The 19,177-nt window shown below is 42.6% G+C and overlaps 1 protein-coding gene across 3 annotated transcripts in view; it reads right to left on the reverse strand.

Annotated features, from left to right (window-relative positions):
- The window catches only part of ppp2r5d (protein phosphatase 2, regulatory subunit B', delta), a 141,433-nt gene that overhangs the window by 86,907 nt on the left and 35,349 nt on the right, over positions 1 to 19,177 (reverse strand). The window contains exon 1 of one of the 3 annotated variants that reach the window (XM_043687400.1): positions 12,027 to 12,123. The exons of the other annotated variants lie outside the window; for them this stretch is intronic. The gene's annotated coding sequence lies outside the window, so the exon portion shown is untranslated. Of the gene's footprint in view, positions 1 to 12,026; positions 12,124 to 19,177 lie in introns of those variants that run through there. 3 annotated transcript variants of the gene reach the window in all.

A 19,177-nucleotide genomic window follows, 5' to 3' on the forward strand; every position in this document is an offset into this window, starting at 1 on the left:
CACCCCACTCTGACCTATCACCCTCACCTTGACCTCTTTCCACCGATCGCATTTCCAACGGCCCTCCCTAAAGTCCCTCCTCCCTACCTTTTATCTTAGCCTGCTGGACACACTTTCCTCATTCCTGAAGAAGGGCTTATGCCCGAAACGTCGATTCTCCGATTCCCTGGATGCTGCCTGACCTGCTGCGCTGTTCCAGCAACACATTTTCAGCAAAGATCCTATACCTTAGAATGTATACTTGCCAGCCCTGGCCCTCCCTCAACCACATCTCTGACAGCAATCACAATTCCATGTGTCAATTCACACCTTACTCATCTGTCTGACTTATGCCTGGTATACTTGTATCAAAGGGTGCTTCCTAATTTTATACTTCATTTCCTTTGAAATAAGAAACAAGATTCTATTTTCCTTCCCATTCACATAATATTTAGCACCTTTAATCTTGCAGTCAAAGTGCATAATCTTGTATTTCTCCACATTGTATTCCATCTACCAGGATTTTGCCCACCTACATAACCTATATCCCTTCGTAAGCTTTTTGTGTTATTCTCATCATTTGCCCTCCAATCTATTATGTATCATGCACAAACGTGGCTACGGTACATTCACTTGCCTCAAAGTCATTAAATGTTTATTGCAAATAATTGTGGTGTCCAGTACTGATCCCTGTGGTACTTCATTAGCTACAAGTTGCCATCCTGGAAATACCCCTTTACCCAACTAGGTCTTCCACTGGTTAGCCAATAGATTATCCTTTATTCCTGATGAAGGGCCTTTGCCCGAAACGTCGATTTTGCTGCTAGTTGGATGCTGTCTGAATTGCTGTGCTCTTCCAGCACCACTGATCCAGAATCTGGTTTCCAGGATCTGCAGTTATTGTTTTTACCTAATAGATTATCCATGTTAATATACTATCATGGGGTTTTATTTTATTAAGTCACCTGGTGTGTTAGCTGATCAAACAGCTCTGAAAAGCCAAAATATTACCGCTTCCCCTTTATATATTCGGCTTGCTACCTCCTCAAAAGAATTCTAGCAAATTTATCAGGCTTGGAATTCCTTTTCATGAAGGCATGTTGACTGTTTGATCACTCAAACAACACTGCTTACTCATTGATGCATTAAGTGAAATATGAAAAGCTGTGCCTCAAGTTTATTTGATGGCTTTGAAGGGCTGAGTTGAGGAGGAGGAGAGGAGAGAGAAAAGCCTGCAGGAACAAGACAAATCAGTGGATCAAATAAGTGCTCAGCAATAGGTACTAGCTGACAGAATTTTACAATAAAAGAGTTGCTCTCTTTGGAACGAACAAGCATTTAATAGAAAACAGACACTAAATGCGAAGTCATCCATTTTGGGGAGGAATAGCAGTGAAAAGGACTTAATTGAACAGTAAAAAAAATTGCAGCATGCTGCTTTTGTAGAGGGACCGGAGTGTCCTTGTGCATGAATCACAGAAGGTTGGTTTGCAAGTGCAACAGGTAATTAAGATGACAAATGGAATTTTGTCCTTTCTTGATAAAGGGATTGAGTTTAAAAGCAGGGAGGTTACGTTACAGCTGTACAGTGTGCTCGTGAGGCCACACCTGGAGTACTGCATGCAGTTTTGGTCTCCTTACTTGAGGAAGGACATACTGGCACTGGATGGGGCGCAGAGAAGATTTACTTGGTTGATTCAAGAGTTGAGATGGTTGGTTTATGAGGAGAGACAGTAGATAGGATTATATTCATTAGAATTTAGAAGAATGAGGGCGGATCTTACAGGAACAAAATTATGAAGGGAATAGATGTGATAGAAGCAGGGAGGTTTCTTCCACTGGTGGGTGAAACTAGAACAAGACGACATTGCCTCAAAATTAGGGGTGGAGGAACTTGTTCACCCAAAAAAAGGTTGTGAATCTGTGGAATGTCCTACCCAGTGAAATAGTTGAGGCTTCCTCATCGAATGCTTTTAAAGCTAAGATAGGTAATTTTTTGAACAATGAAGGAATTAAGGTTTATGGTGAGAGGGTTGCTATGTGGAGCTGAGTCCAAGAAAAGATCAGCCATGATCTTACTGAATGGCAGAGTGGGCTCGAAGATCCAGACAGCCAATGCCTGGTCCTTATGTCCTAATGAAAACAATTTGGTGTCAAAATCTGATACTCATGAAATGCAGAAATAAATTCTAACATGACTAAAACCAGAAGGCAGTATACTCTGAAGATACAGTTCAATATTATTTCTCAGTTTTCAATCTTAAAAAGGAATTTTGCGTTTTCTATCATCAATGAGATTTTCCTCATTTCAACAGCACAGGGCTGCCGTTATAACTCGATGAAAAACCCATGAATTTCAGCAAATACCAAAGTAACAGATGTGTAGCAGCGATTACAAGCCATAATCTGGTTCTGGGAGTCAGACTGCTCTCAAATGCACAATTATCAGTCACACCAAAATGATTATTCCTTTATACCAAATGGTGTACCATCTCTTCATGTGAAATAATGCAAGTATTTCTTTACGATATAAACGAGAAACCCACACTGCTAAAACTACAGGCAGAACTCCAGTGGATTGAAACTGTAAACAGATAGCAGGGAGGAGATCATTTATATAAACTATTTGGATGAGCTTACAGTAAGTGTAGTTAGTAAGTTTGCAAATGACACCAAAATTGGTGGCAAAGTAGACAGTGAAGAAGGTTATCTAAGACTACGACGGGATCTTGATCAAAGGACCGAGATGTGGAAAATGAGAGTTTAATCTTGATAAATGTGAAGTGCTGCATTTTGCTTTGATGAACAGGGCAGGATTGAACAGGTTATGATAAGGCACAGGAGAGTGTTGTAGAACAGAGAGACCTAGCGTTCAGGTACATAAGTCATTGAAAGTTGCATCACAGGCAGAGAGGGTGGTAAAGGTGGCTTTTGGCAGACTTGCCTTCATTGTTCAAAACAGAGTATAGGAGTCGAGATGACATATGATTATGCAGGATGTTGGGGAAGCCAATTTTTGAGTATTGTGTATAGTTGTGGTTGCCCTGCCAAAGGATGGAGATCATTAAGTTGGAGAGGGTGCAGAAAATATTTACAGAGATGTTACTGGGATTGGAGGGCTTGAGTTATAAAGGAGAAGCTGGAGACAGGCTGGGACATTTTTCACTGGAGGATAGGAGGCGGAGGGTGACCTTATAGAGGTTTACAAAATCATGAGGGGCATAGACAAAGTGAATAGCCAGGAACACATACATCCAATCAAACACGAAGAGAAACCAATACTGATTGTTAAGTGATGCTACATTAGGATCCAAGGTGTACTGCATGAAAATCAAACAAAGTTAACTAGTTAGTTTAGGAGAGTTTCTTGAAAAGGATGAGCCAATAATGAGATTCCATACTGAACATAATTTCATAAAATCTCTACAGTGTAGATAAGAGGCCATTTGGCCTATCAAGTCTGCACCAACCCTCCGAAGGGCACATCACGCAGACCCACCCTACTTTTACCATAGTTAATCCACATAGCTACATATCCCTGGTGACTACAGGGCAATTTTGTATGGGCAACCCACCTAATCAGCACATCAGACTGTGGGAGGACACCACAGCACCCGACAGAAACCCACGCAGACAGACAGTTGGCCAAGGCCAGAATTAAGCCACAGTCCCTGGCAGTGAGGCAGCAGTGCTAACCAATTTACCAATGCAACTTACATGTTAGGAGAATAAAAGGAGAGATTTCACAAGAGCCCAAAGCATCATTGCACAGACATTGATGAATGAGTCAAGGTTAGAGCAGACAGAAGATCATCCAACCAGGGATAGTGAGGCATAATTTGAAAATCTGTTTCGCAAACACACAAAGAACGACTTCACACAAAAGGGGAAGTGCTGCATTATTTCCCATAAAAATGTGGTGACTTCTGTAAGACACATACAATTTTCAGGAGATTGACTTTCTTTTCTTTCAAAAGGGCATCAAGAGGTATTGCAAAAAGCAGGAGAACGGGTATTTAGCAACGAAATATTGAAATATGCTGAAGGGGTTGAACGTTGAGCTGCTGTTTTAAACCTACTATAATCAACAATAACCAGCAATTAGTAAAATTAGACAATTTCCTCAAATCTTCCAATAATATTTGAACTGTTCAATCTTTATCGAACTGCATAGGAGTTTTTTTTGAAACTGAAAAATCAAACACACTGTCAAAGCTCTTTAACTTGGGAAAATAGTGTAATCTCAAGACCCAGGCTAATATTCTCTCATAAGAACCAGGAGCAGGAGTAGGCCACCTGGTCCTTCAAGCCCACTCTGCCATTCAATAAGATCATGTATTGACTCAGCTCCACTTGCCCATTCTGTCAGTGTCTCCCTTAGTTTCTTTATTGTTCAAAAAAAATCTTAGCTTTAAAACTATTTACTGAAGTAGCATCAACTACTTCACTGGGCAAGGAATTCAATAGATTCACAACCCTGAGTGAGAAAGTTCCCTCTCAATTCAGTCCTAAATCAGCTCCCTCTAATATTGATGTTATACCCTCTTGTCCTAGGTTACCTGCCAGTGGAAACATCCTCTCTATTTCTATCTTATCTATTCCCTTCACGATTTTATATGTTTCTATAAGATCCTCCTTCATTCTAAATTCCAATGAATATAATCCCAGTCTACTCAGTCAATCCTCAACTCTTTCAACTCTGCAATCAACCTTGTGAACTTCCTCTGCACACCCTCTTGTGCCAGTACATCCTTTCTCAAATAAGGAGACCAAAACTGCATGCAGTACTCCAGGTGTGGCCTCACCAGCACACTATATAGCTGCAACATAATCTCCCTGCTTTTAAACTCAATCTCTTTAGCAATGAAGGACAAAAATTCCATTTGCCTTCCTAATTACGTTTTGTACCGCAGACCAACCCTCTGATTCATGCACAAGGACACCCAGACCCCTCTGCATAGTAGCATGCTGCAACTTTTTAACTATTCAAGTAATAATCCTTTTTACTGTTACTCCTATCAAAATGGATAACTTCACATTTAGCAACATTGTACTCTATCTGCCAGACCTTTACCCACTCACTTAAAGTATCTGTGTTCTTCTGTAAAGTTTCACAGTTCTCTGCACACTTTGCTCTGCCACTCAACATAGTGTTATCTGCAAACTTTGACACACTACACGTGGTCCCCAACTCCAAATCATCTTTACAAATTTTGAATAATTGCAGTCCCAACACTAATCCCAGAGGCACACCACTAGTTACTGATTGCTCTTCTGGTTGGCACTCATTTATCTCCCCTCGGTTTCCTGTTGGTCAACCAATCCCCTATCCATGCTAATACTTTACTCACAATGCTATGCATCTATGTCTTATGCAGGAGCCTCTTGTGCGGCACCTTGTCGAAGGCCTTTTGGAAATGTAGGTACACCATATCCACTGGGTCCCCGTTGTCCACCTTGCTCGTAACGTCTTCATAGAATTCCAAAAGATTAGTTAAGCATGACCTGCCCTTCATGAACCCTTGCACATCTACCCAAGAGGACAATTTCTGTCTCGAAGCCTTGCTATTTCTTCCTTGATCATAGACTCAAGCATCTTCCCCACTAGAGAGCTTAAGCTAACTGGTCTATAATTCCCCATCTTTTGTCTACCTCCCCTTTTAAACAGTGGCGTCATATTTGCTGTTTTCCAATCTGCTGCAACGGCCCAGAGTCCAGCGAATTTTGGAAAATTACCACAAGTGCACTTGCTATTTCTCCCACCATCTCTTTTAGTACCCTGGGATGCGTTCCATCAGGGCCAGGAGACTGGTCTATCCCGAGCTCCATTAGCTTGCCCAACACTACCTCTCCCGTAATATTGATTGCTTCCAGATCCTAACCTACCTTTGTCTCTTTGTCAATTATTGGCATATTAGTAGGGTCCTCCACTGTGAAAACCGACACAAACTAGCCATTCAATGCCTCGGCAATTTCACATCTCATAACTAAATCCCTCTTCTCATCAATGTTTACTTTAGCCACTTTTTTCCGTTTTATATATTTACAGATACTTTTGCTATCTGTCTGTATATTCTGTGCTAGCTTTTTCTCATGTTCGATTTACTTTTCTTTATAGGTCTTTTTATGGCTTTGTCGACTTTTAAAACTTTCCCAAGCTTGTAATTTCCTGCTGATCTTGGCCAGTGTGTATGCCTTCTCTTTAAATTTAATAGCCTCCCTTATTTCCTGACACCAATGGCAGATTACCCCTTTTCCTCAAGTCCTTCCTTTTCACTAGTATATGTTTTGCTGAGCACTTTGAAAATTTGCTTTGACAGTCCTCCACTGCTAGTCAACTGTCGCACCAGAAAATCATTGTTTTAAGTCTAGTTTAGCCAAGTCCTCCCTCATCCTATTGTCATCTCTCTCGTTTAAGCACAGAACCCAGATTTTGGATTTTATCTTCACACTGTCCATGTGTATTCTATATTCAACCATACTGTGATTACTCCTTCCAAGATGCCAAACTACAAGGTCATTAACTATTCCTGTCTCATTACACAGGACCAGATAGAGGATAGCTTGCTCCCTTGTCAGTTCCATTACATACTGTTCAAGAAAGCTATCGCAGACACACTTATTGAACTCCTCCTCAAGGGCACCCTGACCGAGCTGGTTTGACCAATCGACATGTAGATTAAAAGCCCCCTGATAATTGCTATACTATTATTATAGGCATTAGTTATTTCTTTGTTTACTGCCTGCCACAATGTGAAGTTATTTTTTGGTGGCCTATGGACTACGGCTTATCGCTGACATTTCTTCTCAGAATTTCTAATTTCCACACAAATGGATTCAGCCTTATTCTCCACAGAACCAATATCATCTCTGAGCACTGCCCTGACGTTGTCTTTGACTATCATAGCTACACCAGCTCCCTTACCTTCCTGTATGTCCTTCCAAATTGTCTAAAACCCTTGGATATTTAACACCCAGTCGTGACCATCCTGTAACCATGTCTTTGTAATGGCTACTAAATCAAATTCATTCGCCATGATTTTTGCCGTTAACTCATGGACCTTGTTACAAATGCTACGAGCATTCAGGTAAAGTGCTCTTATGCTAGTTTTCAACCCTCATGATTTCCAACATCTCTCATAACATCTCCTGAGCTACCCTTCATAGAACATAACAGCACAGTACAGGCCCTTCAGCCCTCAATGTTGCGCATACCTGTGGAACCAATCTGAAGCCCACCTAATCTACACTATTCCATTTTCATCCATATGTTTATCCAATGACCATTTAAATGTCCTTGAAGTTGGGGAGTGTACTACTGTTGCAGGTAATATGTCCCACACCCCTACTACTCTCTGAGTAAAGAAACTACCTCTGACATCTGTCCTAGATCTATTACCCCTCAATTTAAAGCTATGTTTCCTCAGGCTAGCCATCACCATCCGAAGAAAAAGGCTCATCATCATCATCCACCCAATCTAACCTTTGGATTATCTTAAGTCACCTCTCAACCTTCTTCTTTCTAACGAAAACACCTTAAAATCCCTCAGCCTTGCCTCATAAGATGCTCCCTCCAGACCAGGCAACACCCTGGTAAGTCTCCTCTCCATCCTTTCCAAAGCTTCCAGAACGGTATGCAATACTCAAAGCGCTGCCGCACCAGAGTTTTGTACAGTTGCAGCACGACGTTGTGGCTGCGAAACTCAATCCCTCTACAAATGAAAGCACACCATCCACCTTCAAAACAACCCTATTAATCTGGGTAGCAACTTTCAGGGATCGATGTACATGGACACCAAGATTGCTGCTCATCTACACGAGCAAGAATCTTACCATTAGCCTAGTACTCTTTATTCCTGTTGCTCCTTCCAAAGTGAATCACCTCACACTTCTCCGCATTCAACTCCATTTGCCACCTCTCAGCCCAGCTCTGCAGTTTATTTATGTCCCTCTGTAACCCGCAACAACCTTTGGCACTCTCCACAACTCCACCAACCTGAGTGTCATCCACACAAATTTACTAACCCATCTTTCTATGCCCTCATCCAGGTCATTTATAAAAATGACAAACAGCAGTGACCCCAAAACAGATCCTTGCGGTACACCACTAGTAACTGAACTCCAGGATGAACATTTCCCATCAACCACCACCCTCTGTCTTCTTTCAGCTAGCCAATTTCTGATTCAAACTGCTAAATTACCCTCAATCCCAAACCTCCATATTTTGTGCATAACCTACCGTGGGGAACCTGATCAAATGCCTTACTGAAATCCATATACACCACATCAACCGCTTTACCTTCATCCAACTGCTTGGTCACCTTCTCAAAGAACTCAATAAGGTTTGTGAGGTATGACCTAGCCTTCATAAAACCACTTGACTATCCCTAATCAACCTATTCCTCTCTCGATTTAGAGATGCCAGTGTTGGACTGGGGTGTACAAAGTTAAAAATCACACAACACCAAGTTATAGTCCAACAGGTTTAATTGGAAGCACACTAGCTACAGATGAAAGGCTTAACAGACAATCAATTTTTCAATGTATAATTTCAGTTACATCACACTGTAAATTTTTGCTATAAATTCTGTGTGTTAGGATTGAGCCCTCCACTATCACCCGATGAAGAAGCGTCGCTCCGAAAGCTAGTGTGCTTCCAATTAAACCTGTTGGACTATAACTTGGTGTTGTGTGATTTTTAACTTTATTCCTCTCTCTTCTAACCTTTTCCTTTTTACTTCTTTCACAGTGTGCCTTGTACTTAAATCCTTCTGTACACATGCTAACCTGCTGCTTACCTTTTATTTACCATCATACTTTCCATTGTTTTCCCTTTGCCTTCCGCTGACTCACTAGTTTAAAATCCAAGTTACCATCCCATTTATCCATTTCATTTGAACACTTGTTCCAGAATGATTCAAGTGGAAACTATCCCACTAGGACAGATCCCTCCTGTTCAAAAATTGAGACCAAAATGTAACCCTTCTTTCCCATACCACTCCCTTAGCCACATGTCAGGGATAAATTGGCAAATATCCCGAAGCCAATTTGCACGTAGCTCAGGCAGTAATCTGGAGATTATAACCCTTGAGAAACTGTTCCTTAAATTTTGTTTTTAGTGCTTGATAATCCCCAAACAGGTCCTCCATTCTATCCTTGCCGATGGTGTTTGTCCCAATGTGGACTACAACACCTGGATCCTCCCCCTCCAATATCACTTCACTCTGGCACCGGGCAGGCAACACATCATGCGGGACTCCTGATCCAGCTGGCAAAGGATATTATCTATCCCCTTAATTATAGAATCCCCTGTAACTACCATTTTTTTTTTGCTCCCCCTCTTGAATAATCTTCTGCACGATTGTGCCGTGGTCAGCTGGCTCATTCTCCCTGCAGCCCTTTTCCTCATCCACACAGGGAGGAAGCATCTCATGGCTGTTGGATAAGGTCAAGAGCTGAGGGTCCTCCATTCCGGAGTTCAGGATCCCCCTACCTCCATCACTTGCAATCACACCCTGTTGTCCCTGATCACTAACTAAATTTGAATTATTTAATCTACTAGGTGTGACTGCCTCCTGAAACAGATCGTCCAGGTACTTCTCCCCCTTCCAGATATGCCAGATCATCAACTCTGAACTGAAGTTCCTCTAGCAACCAACACTTGCTGCAGATGTGGTCACTGTAGTTCATATTGGGATCAGCCAGCTCCCACATCACACAGCTACAGCACATCACCTGCCCAGCCATCTCTACCTAATTACTTAAACGTATATAAATTTATGAGTTAATTAATTTGTAATATTGCTCTGCTCAGGGGGATCCTGTGATTGCTCTCGTTCAAACTTCCTGCAGGTTTCCTACTAGCCAATCAAGTCACAGCTTCCGTGAACCGAGGCTCAAATACTGATATGCCTGATGAAATTTGAATTTAATTGCAAACTTCGGAATTGAAAGCTGGTTGGATGACGACCATTGTTGGTGGTCTTAAAAATGAAGATCTGGTTCACTATTATCCTTTAGGAAGGAAATGTGCCTTCCTTACCCTGTTCTTGCCTACATATGACTCAAATCACAGCAGTGTTCGCATATGGAATTTTCCATACAAACCAGTTTTACTTTGTTGGGGGGGGGGGGGGGGGGGGGGGTGGAAACTATGCTGGACGAGTTACCTCGAGATTGATGCAATGCTGTGGGGATACAGTTAAATTTGAATTCAAAAACTGTGCTATTAAAAGTCTAATGATGAAATGATGAATGTGGAACCGCTGTCAATTGCCATAAAAAAAACCTGATTCACCAACATCTTTGAGACAGGAAAATCTGCCATCTTTACCTGGTGTAGACTCCAGGCAGACATGTGACTAATTCTTCACTGTCCTCTGAAATGGCCAAAGGAGCCACTCATTTGTACAAAAACACGAACAAATCTCAAAAGGAATGAAACTGACAAGACTTCCTGACATCGACTTGGGCACTGGACATGATAAATTTCATCCCTGTTAACATGGCAAAATCCTCCTTCCTTTCATCTGTGGGCAAATACTAACACTGGTAGAGCTGTCCATGGACTAGTTAATCAACAGCTACATTCCTAATGAAGGGCTCCTACCCAAAATGTCGATTTTCCTGCTCCTCTGAGGCTGCCTGACCAGCTGTACATTTCTAGCACCACTCTAATCTGGACTCTAATCTCCAGCATCTGTAGTCCTCACCTTTTACCTGGCTACTAATAGTCACACCCATGGAATCATCCTTTACATTGTGTCCCAGACAACACCATCCCAGAGTCTGTTCTGTCCCACCAGCAGGGTGATAGCCAACCAATAGCCTTGGGAGTTTTCAGCACTGACTCTGTACCATGAATTCTTATGGTAAGAGATCATGGATAAGAATCCTCCTGCTGACCACACACCCCTTAGCTGATGGATCACCACTGCATGTCGAGCATTACTTGGCAGAGACATTAGGGGGTGATAACGCAAGGGTGCAGAATGTACTCTTAAAAACTTCAATGTCTATCAGATCATCTTCATTCCCGTTACCTTCTTACTTTTAATTGCAGTTTTTGAAAATAATGTCAGAAAACTTAATTTTATCATACCACTTTTCCAATGATTATTCCTCTTCCTGCATAATTCTATTGGCCTAAGATCCATTCACAATACAATCAGAAAACAATCCAAACGTTTCTCCTATCGTATTTCAAATGTTGTTCACTTCCATTAGTTGTGTTACAACCCTGCTACAGTCAATACTTATGAACTAGCCAGATAATTCTCCATGTCAAAAACAACTCTTTCTACAAGAGCTACAAGATTTATTGCACTGCTACAAATTCTCCACTCATTAATTAAACCAACGTACTCAGTAACTCAGCTCTATAGAAAAGGACAACTTCCATGTAAACCTCTAATGAATATTTTCTCCTTCATTAGCTTCTCTGAATGGCTGAAGCCAGGATATCAACATCTCAAATATTTTTCAAAGAGAGAAAGGATTCTTATTGTTCAAATGGGATGTCAGGGTCACCAGCAAGGTTTTTAATGTCTATTACCAAGAAGGACTCAGTAATACCAATACTGACCAACCTGGCCTAAAGCACAAAACTGCTTGACTGGTTTTCTGCAGATGGTGACAGAAGCAAAAAAAGAGGAAGAAATATACTTGACATCATGGTCACCAATCTACATGTCACAGATTTGTCTTTACCCAGCCAAGACTTTGTTATGTGGCTAATTGGGGCAGAATTCAAACATGAAGAAATTGAGGACTGCAGATGCTGGAGATCAGAGTCAAGTAGGTGGTGTTGGAAAAGCACAGCTGGTCACGCAGCACCCAAGGAGCAGAAGAGTCAATATTTTGAGCACAAGATCTTCATCAGGAATGCAATTATCTGACACAGTTAAGGGATAAATAACAAAATATGTAATGGGCCAGTCCACAATTTAAAGAACAAGCACGAGATTGTATCTTGCTTGGTTTCTGAAGACATCAATGCACGCAAATACCTTCCAACAGACTCTGAGGAATATTCACCTAATACTTACCAAGACTCTATTCTCCAAACTTTCAATAAGTGGATAATGAGAGGATAACCAGGGAGCAATCAAATCTCCATTCCCTTCGCTTTCGCAGCCACAATTCTTCTGACAAAAAACAGTTTAAAGTCAGTGCAAACTTTGGTTTCTCCTTTTCTCCCACCAATATTTCCTTCGTTAAACTGACTGGCACTATAACTCAGAGGCCCCAGTTAATATTCAAATATCTGCCATCTGTTCGGGCATAATCCATCTCTGGAACAGAAACATCTCAAGTATTCTTGGAACAAAAAAAATCAAAAATGTTCTTCCAGGCCTGGGCTCAAACAAATATCAGTTTATTTGCTCTCCTTGTCTTTGACAAAAAAATAGCTGCTACTCAAAACCCACTCTACTGACCTGCATTGCCAACTTCAGGGAACAATGGACTTGAACACCCAGATCTCTCTGCACATCAACTTTCCCCAGGACCTCATTTACTGTGTAGTTCGCTCTGGAATTGCATCTTTCAAAATGCATCATCTCATTTGTCCAGATTGGACAGAGAAATGGCAGGTAGAGTTCAATTCTCCAATCTATCTATCTATATTCTGCTGTATTTTCTGATAGTCCCCTTCACTATCTGCTACTCCATCAATCTTAGTGTCATCTGTAAACCTGCTAATCAGGCAACCAACACCTTCCTCCAAATAAATTATATATATTACAAACAGTGATCCCTGCATGGACCCCTGTGGGATACCACTGGTCACAGGTCTCCATTTTGAGAAACTCCCTTCAACTACTTCTGTCTCTTGTTGCTCAACTAGTTCTTTATTCATCTAGCTAGAACACCCTGGACCCCACACGACCTTATCTTCATCATCCTACCATGGGGAACCTGATCAAACAGCTTACTGAAGTCCATATATATGACATCTATATCCCTTCCCTCATCAATCAACTTTGTCACCTCTCCAAAGAATTCTATTAGGTTTTTAAGACATGACCTTCCCTGCATAGAACCATGCTGCCCATCACGGATAAGCCCATTTCCTTCCAGAAGGGTATATATCCTATCCCTTAGGATCTCCTCCAGTAGCTTCCTTACCACACACAACAGGCTCACAGGTCTGTAATTACCTGGATTATCCCTGCTACCTTCTTAAATAAGGGGACAACATTCAGACTCATCTCAAAGGCTGCTGAATGGTTGGCAAGTGGACTCTGGTGAAGCACTTACACAGAGGATGCACCAATCAGTGTTAATTGACAGTTAACTGTCAGGCTTTCCTTAAATTTTAAACCAGGTAGCTTAAGTACAATTGGTCAGGGTATTACCCTGAGAAATGAGCCAGTGAATGGCAACTACCTATTATTAGAGTGGTGCTGGAAAAGCACAGCAGGTGAGGCAGCATCTGAGGAGCAGGGAAAAAATAAATCGCCATTTTGGGCAAAAGCCCTTGATCAGGAATACTTCTACCTGAAACATCAATTTTCCTGCTCCTCGGATGCTGCCTGACCTGCTGTGCTTTTCCAGTACCTCTCTAATCTTGTCTTTAATCTCCAGCATCTGCAGTACCCATTTCTGCCAACTACCCATTATGTTGAGTTGACACAGGCACACTATGGTCTACGAGATTTATGAGTGCAAAGAACAGAGCTCTGTTTATTCATGAAAGTACCTTCTTGCACAGGTCATTCTGGGATAACGAGTGTTTCGTCAACACAAATTGGCTAATTGTTGGGGTAATGCAAACTTTCTACCGAATGGGTATAGCAATTTTCCATATCGATCTTTTATGGCGTGATTTTCTAAAGCAGTTTTCCATAGTACGATTTTCTATAACATGAGGCCGAATAGAAATGCAACTGTCACCTTATACCAGAATGCCCTGTACACACAAAAGTGCTACATTGTGAACCCAAGTAAAAATGCCAAGATGATTGACACTCTAAATCTTTTGAGAATTTTGTTTAAAAGGTGATTTCTAATGTTATAACAGCTCACAAAAACCCAAACAACTGCAGACACTGGAAATCAGAATCAAAATCAAACTACTGGAAAAGCTCAGCAGGTCTTGCAGCATCGGCAGAGACATCAAGCCTTCTCCAGTTCTGAAGTTCACTAACACTTCACTTGATGGAGAGGGATAAGTGTGCACTACAGGGCAAGAGTTATAGCTGGGGGCAGGGAAAGTATGATGCAGGGAGGCATGACTTAGGATGTGTGGCTTGGAAAAGTAAGCTTCAAGGCAAGGGTGTAATTAATATGTGGAGCTTGTTCAAGGAGCAACTATTGAGTGTCCTTGATAAGTATGTACCCATCAGGCAGGGAGGAAAGGGTCGTGTGAGGGAGCCGTGGTTTAACAAGGAATTGGAATCCCTTGTTAAATGGAAGAGGGCGGCCTATGTAAAGATGAAGCGTGAAGGTTCAATTGGGGCGATTGAGAGTTATAAGGTAGCCAGGAAGGACCTGAAGAGAGAGCTAAGAGCAGCAAGGAGGGGACATGAAAGGTCCTTAGTTGATAGGATTAGGGAAAACCCTAAGGCTTTCTATAGGTATGACAGGAATAAAAGAATGACTAGGGTAGGAATAGGTCCAGTCAAGGATAGTAGTGGGAAGTTGCGAGTGGAGGCTGAAGAGATTGGGGAGACACTGAATGAATACTTTTCGTCAGTATTCAATCAGGAACAGGACATTATTGTCAATGTGAATACTGAGTCACAATTAAGTAGAATGGATGGCTTTGAGGTATGTAGAGAAGAGGTGTTGGAAATCCTGGAAAAGGTGAAAATAGATAAGTCCCCTGGGCCTGATGGCATTTATCCTAGGATTCTCTGGGAAGCAAGGGAGGAGATTGCAGAGCCATTGGCCTTAATTTTTATGTCCTCGTTGTCTACAGGAGTAGTGCCAGAAGACTGGAGGATAGCAAATGTGGTTCCCTTGTTCAAGAAGGGGAATAGGGATAACCCTAGTAACTATAGGCCGGTGAGCCCCACTTCTGTTGTGGGCAAAGTCTTAGAGAGAATTGTAAGGGATAGGATTTATGAACATCTGGATAGGAATAATGTGATCAAGGATAGTCAGCATGGTTTTGTGAAGGGCAAGTCGTGCCTCACAAACCTTATTGAATTCTTTGAAAAGGTGACGAAGGAGGTTGATGAGGGGAAAGCGGAAGATGTGGTATATATGGATTTTAGTAAGGCGTTTGATAAGGTTCCCCATGGTAGGCTACTGCAGAAAATACGGAGATATGGCATTGAGGGTGAGTTGGAGGTTTGGATTAGGAATTGGCTGGATGGAAGAAGACAGAGGGTAGTAGTTGATGGCAAAGTTTCTTCATGGAGTGCCGTCACTAGCGGTGTTCCGCAAGGATCTGTTTTGGGACCATTGCTGTTTGTCATTTTTATAAATGACCTGAAAGAGGGGTTAGAAGGTTGGGTGAGCAAGTTTGCAGATGATACGAAAGCCGGTGGAGTTGTTGACAGTGAGGAAGGATGTGGCAGGTTACAGCAAGATATAGAGAAGCTGCAGAGCTGGGCAGAAAGGTGGCAGATGGAATACAATGTAGCTAAGTGCGAGGTGATTCACTTTGGGAAGAATAACAAAAAGATGGGGTACTGGGCTAATGGTCGGATACTTGGTAGTGTGGATGAGCAGAGGGATCTTGGTGTCCATGTACACAGATCTCTGAAAGTTGCCACCCAAGTAAATAGTGCGGGGGATGACCGTGAGAACCTTTTTCCACGTATGGAGTCAGCTATTATGAGGGGGCATAGCTTTAAATTAAGGGGTGGTAGGTATAGGACAGATGTTAGGGGTAGGTTCTTTACTCAGCGAGTCGTGAGTTCATGGAATGCCCTGCCAGTAGCAGTGGTGGACTCTCCCTCATTTTGGGCATTTAAGCGGGCATTGGATAGACATATGGAGGATAGTGGGCTAGTGGAGGTTAGGTGGGCTTGGATCGGCGCAACATCGAGGGTCGAAGGGCCTGTACTGCGCTGTATTCTTCTATGTTCTATGTTCTATGATTGAAATCTTTCACATTCACAGGTCAGACAGAAGCTAGGTATCATGCAGTGTAACTCACCTCCTGACAGTGTCCGTTTATCATCCATCAAGCAGATTGTGATGGAATACTGCCCACTTGCCTGGATGAGTGCAGCTCTAACAATATCAAGAAGCTTGACACCATAGAGCACAAAGCAACCCGCTTGATTTGAAACATATCCTCATTCACTTTATCCACCAGCAGCAACGATGAGTACCATCTAGATACACCCCAGAAATTCTCCAAGGCCCCGTAAACAGCATCATCTGAACCACAACCAATACAATCTAGAAGAACATGAGCAACAAGACCACCTGCAAGTTTCCCTCAAGCTGCATGTCATCCTGATGCACAAGTACATTCCTTCAGTGTTACGGAGTCAAAAATCCAGGAACACTCTTACTCCTGGCATTGCGGGTGTACCTTTAGCAAATAGACTGCTGCAGTTCAAGACAGGGGTTCACCATCAACTTCTCAAGCCTAACTAAGTCCAGAGAATAAATGGCAGGCCAGCCAGTCATGTCCATATTCCATTTCTTTTTTAAAAAAATGACAGAACTGTCACTTGCAAAATGGTTTTCAACACAGCATGACTAGACCAGCTCTGAGCACTTCGATGTAGTGCCAATTTCCTCCTTTACCCAGTAACCCTGCACACCATCTAAAATTCGTGAATTCTCAAATGAATGTGCCTCCATCACACTTGTATTTCAAACACTGAAAACTTATGAGACTGCATGGTGGCTCAGTGGTTAGCACTGCTGCCCACAGTGCCCAGGCACCTGGGTTCAATTCCACCTTGGGTGACTGTCTGTGTTGACTCTGCAAGTTCTCCCCACGTCTGCATGAATTTTCTCCCACAGATCAAGATGTCCACGTTTGGTGGATTGGCCATGGGAAATGTGGGGTGACACGGAGAGGGTATGTAACGTTCACTACAGGAGTTGGGACTTGATGGTACAGCTGTACAAGACATTGTTAAAGCCTGCGTTCAATTCTGGTTGCCCTACTTTAGGATATTATTAAATTGGAGATGGTGCAAAAGTGATCTGCCAGGATGTTGCTGGGATTAGAGGGTTTGAGTCCTAAGGATAGGCTGCGACCTTTTTCTCTGGAGCGTAGGAGGCTAAGGGAATGACCTTACAGGGGCTTATAAAATCATAAATAGCATAGATAAGGTCCCCAGTGTAGTGAGGTCTGAAGCTGGAGGCATAGGTTTATGCTGATTACCCTAAGATTTAAAAAGGAACCCTAGGGACAACTTGATCCACAGAGCATAAAATTGGAGGTGTAGTGGACAGCGAAGAGGGTTACCACACATTACAACAGGATCGTGACCAGATGGGCCAATGGGCTGAGAAGTGGCAGATGAGAGTTTAATTCAGATAACTGCGAGGTGCTGCATTTTGGGAAAGCAAATCTTACCAGGACTTATACACTTACTGGTAAGGTCCGAGGGAGTGTTGCTGAACAAAGAGACCTTGGAGTGCAGGTTCATAGCTCCTTGAAAGTGGAGTCTCAGGTTGATAGGATAGTGAAGGCGGCATATGGTATGCTTTCCTTTACTGGTCAGAATATTGAGTACAGGAGTTGGGAGGTCATGTTGCGGCTGTACAGGACATTGGTTAGGCCACTGTTGGAATGTTGCGTGCAATTGTGGTCTCCTTCCTATTGGAAAGATGTTGTGAAACTTGAAAGGGTTCAGAAAATATTTACAAGGATGTTGCCAGGGTTGGAGGATTTGAGCTATAGGGAGAGGCTGAACAGGCTGGGGCTGTTTTCCCTGGAACGGAGGCAGAGGGGTGACCTTATAGAGGTTTATAAAAGCATGAGGGACATGGATAGGGTAAACAGGCAAGATCTTTTCCCTGGGGTTGGGGAGTCCAGAACTAGAGGGCATAGGTTTAGGGTGAGAGGGGAAAGATATAAAAGAGACCTACGGGGCATCTTTTTCAAGCAGAGGGTGGCATGTGTATGGAATGAGCTGCCAGAGGAAGTGGTGGAGGCTGGTACAATTGAAACATTTAAGAGGCATCTGGATGGGGTATATGAATAGAAGGGTTTGGAGGGATACGGGCTGGGTGCTGACAGGTGGGACTAGATTGGGTTGGGATATCTTGTCGGCATGGACGGATTGGACCGAAGGGTCTGTTTCCATGCTGTACATCTCTATGACTCTAAATGGAACGAGCTGCCAGAGAAAGTGGTAAAGGCAGGTACAATTACAACATTTAAAAGTCATTTGGACAGGTGCATGAAAACGAAAGGTTTAAAGAGATGCAGATCAAATGCAGGCAAATGGGACTAGTTCAGTTTAGGAAACAGAAATAAACTGCTGGCAAAGCTCAGCAGATCTGGCAGCATCTGTACAGAGAAATCAGAGATAATACTTTGGGTCCAGTAACCTTTCCTAGAACTCAGTTTAGAAAACCTGGTCAACATGGGCAAGTTGGGCTGAAGGGCCTGTTTAAGACCATAAGACATAGGAATGGAAGTAAGGCCATTCGGTCCATCAAGTCCACTCCGCCATTTAATCATAGCTGATGGGCATTTCAACTCCACTTAGCCGCATTCTCCCCGTAGCCCTTAATTTCTTGTGAAATCAAGAATTTCTCAATCTCTGCCTTGAAGACATTTAGTGTCCCAGCCTTCACTGCACTCTGTGGCAATGAATTCCACAGGCCCACCACACTCTGGCTGAAGAAACGTCTCCGCATTTCTGTTCTGAATTGACCCCCTCATTTTAAGACTGTGCCCACAGGTCCTAGTCTCCCCGCCTAACAGAAACAATTTCTTAGCGTCCACCCTTTCCAAGCCATGTATTATTTTGTAAGTTTCTATTAGATCTCCCCTTAATCTTCTAAACTGCAATGAATACAATCCCAGGATCCTCAGCCGTTCCTCGTATGTTAAACCTTCCATTCCAGGGATCATCCGTGGGAATCTCCGCTGGACATGCTCCAGTGCCAGTATGTCCCTTCTGAGGTGTGGGGCCCAAAACTGAACACAGTACTCCAAATGGGGCCTAACCAGAGCTTTATAAATGCTCAGTAGCACATCGCTGCTTTTATATTCCAACCCTCTTGAGATAAATGACAACATTGCATTTGCTTTCTTAATCACGGA

The sequence above is a fragment of the Chiloscyllium plagiosum genome, chromosome 3 (genome assembly GCF_004010195.1).
Source record: "Chiloscyllium plagiosum isolate BGI_BamShark_2017 chromosome 3, ASM401019v2, whole genome shotgun sequence".
In the NCBI taxonomy this organism is placed as follows: Eukaryota; Metazoa; Chordata; class Chondrichthyes; order Orectolobiformes; family Hemiscylliidae; genus Chiloscyllium; species Chiloscyllium plagiosum.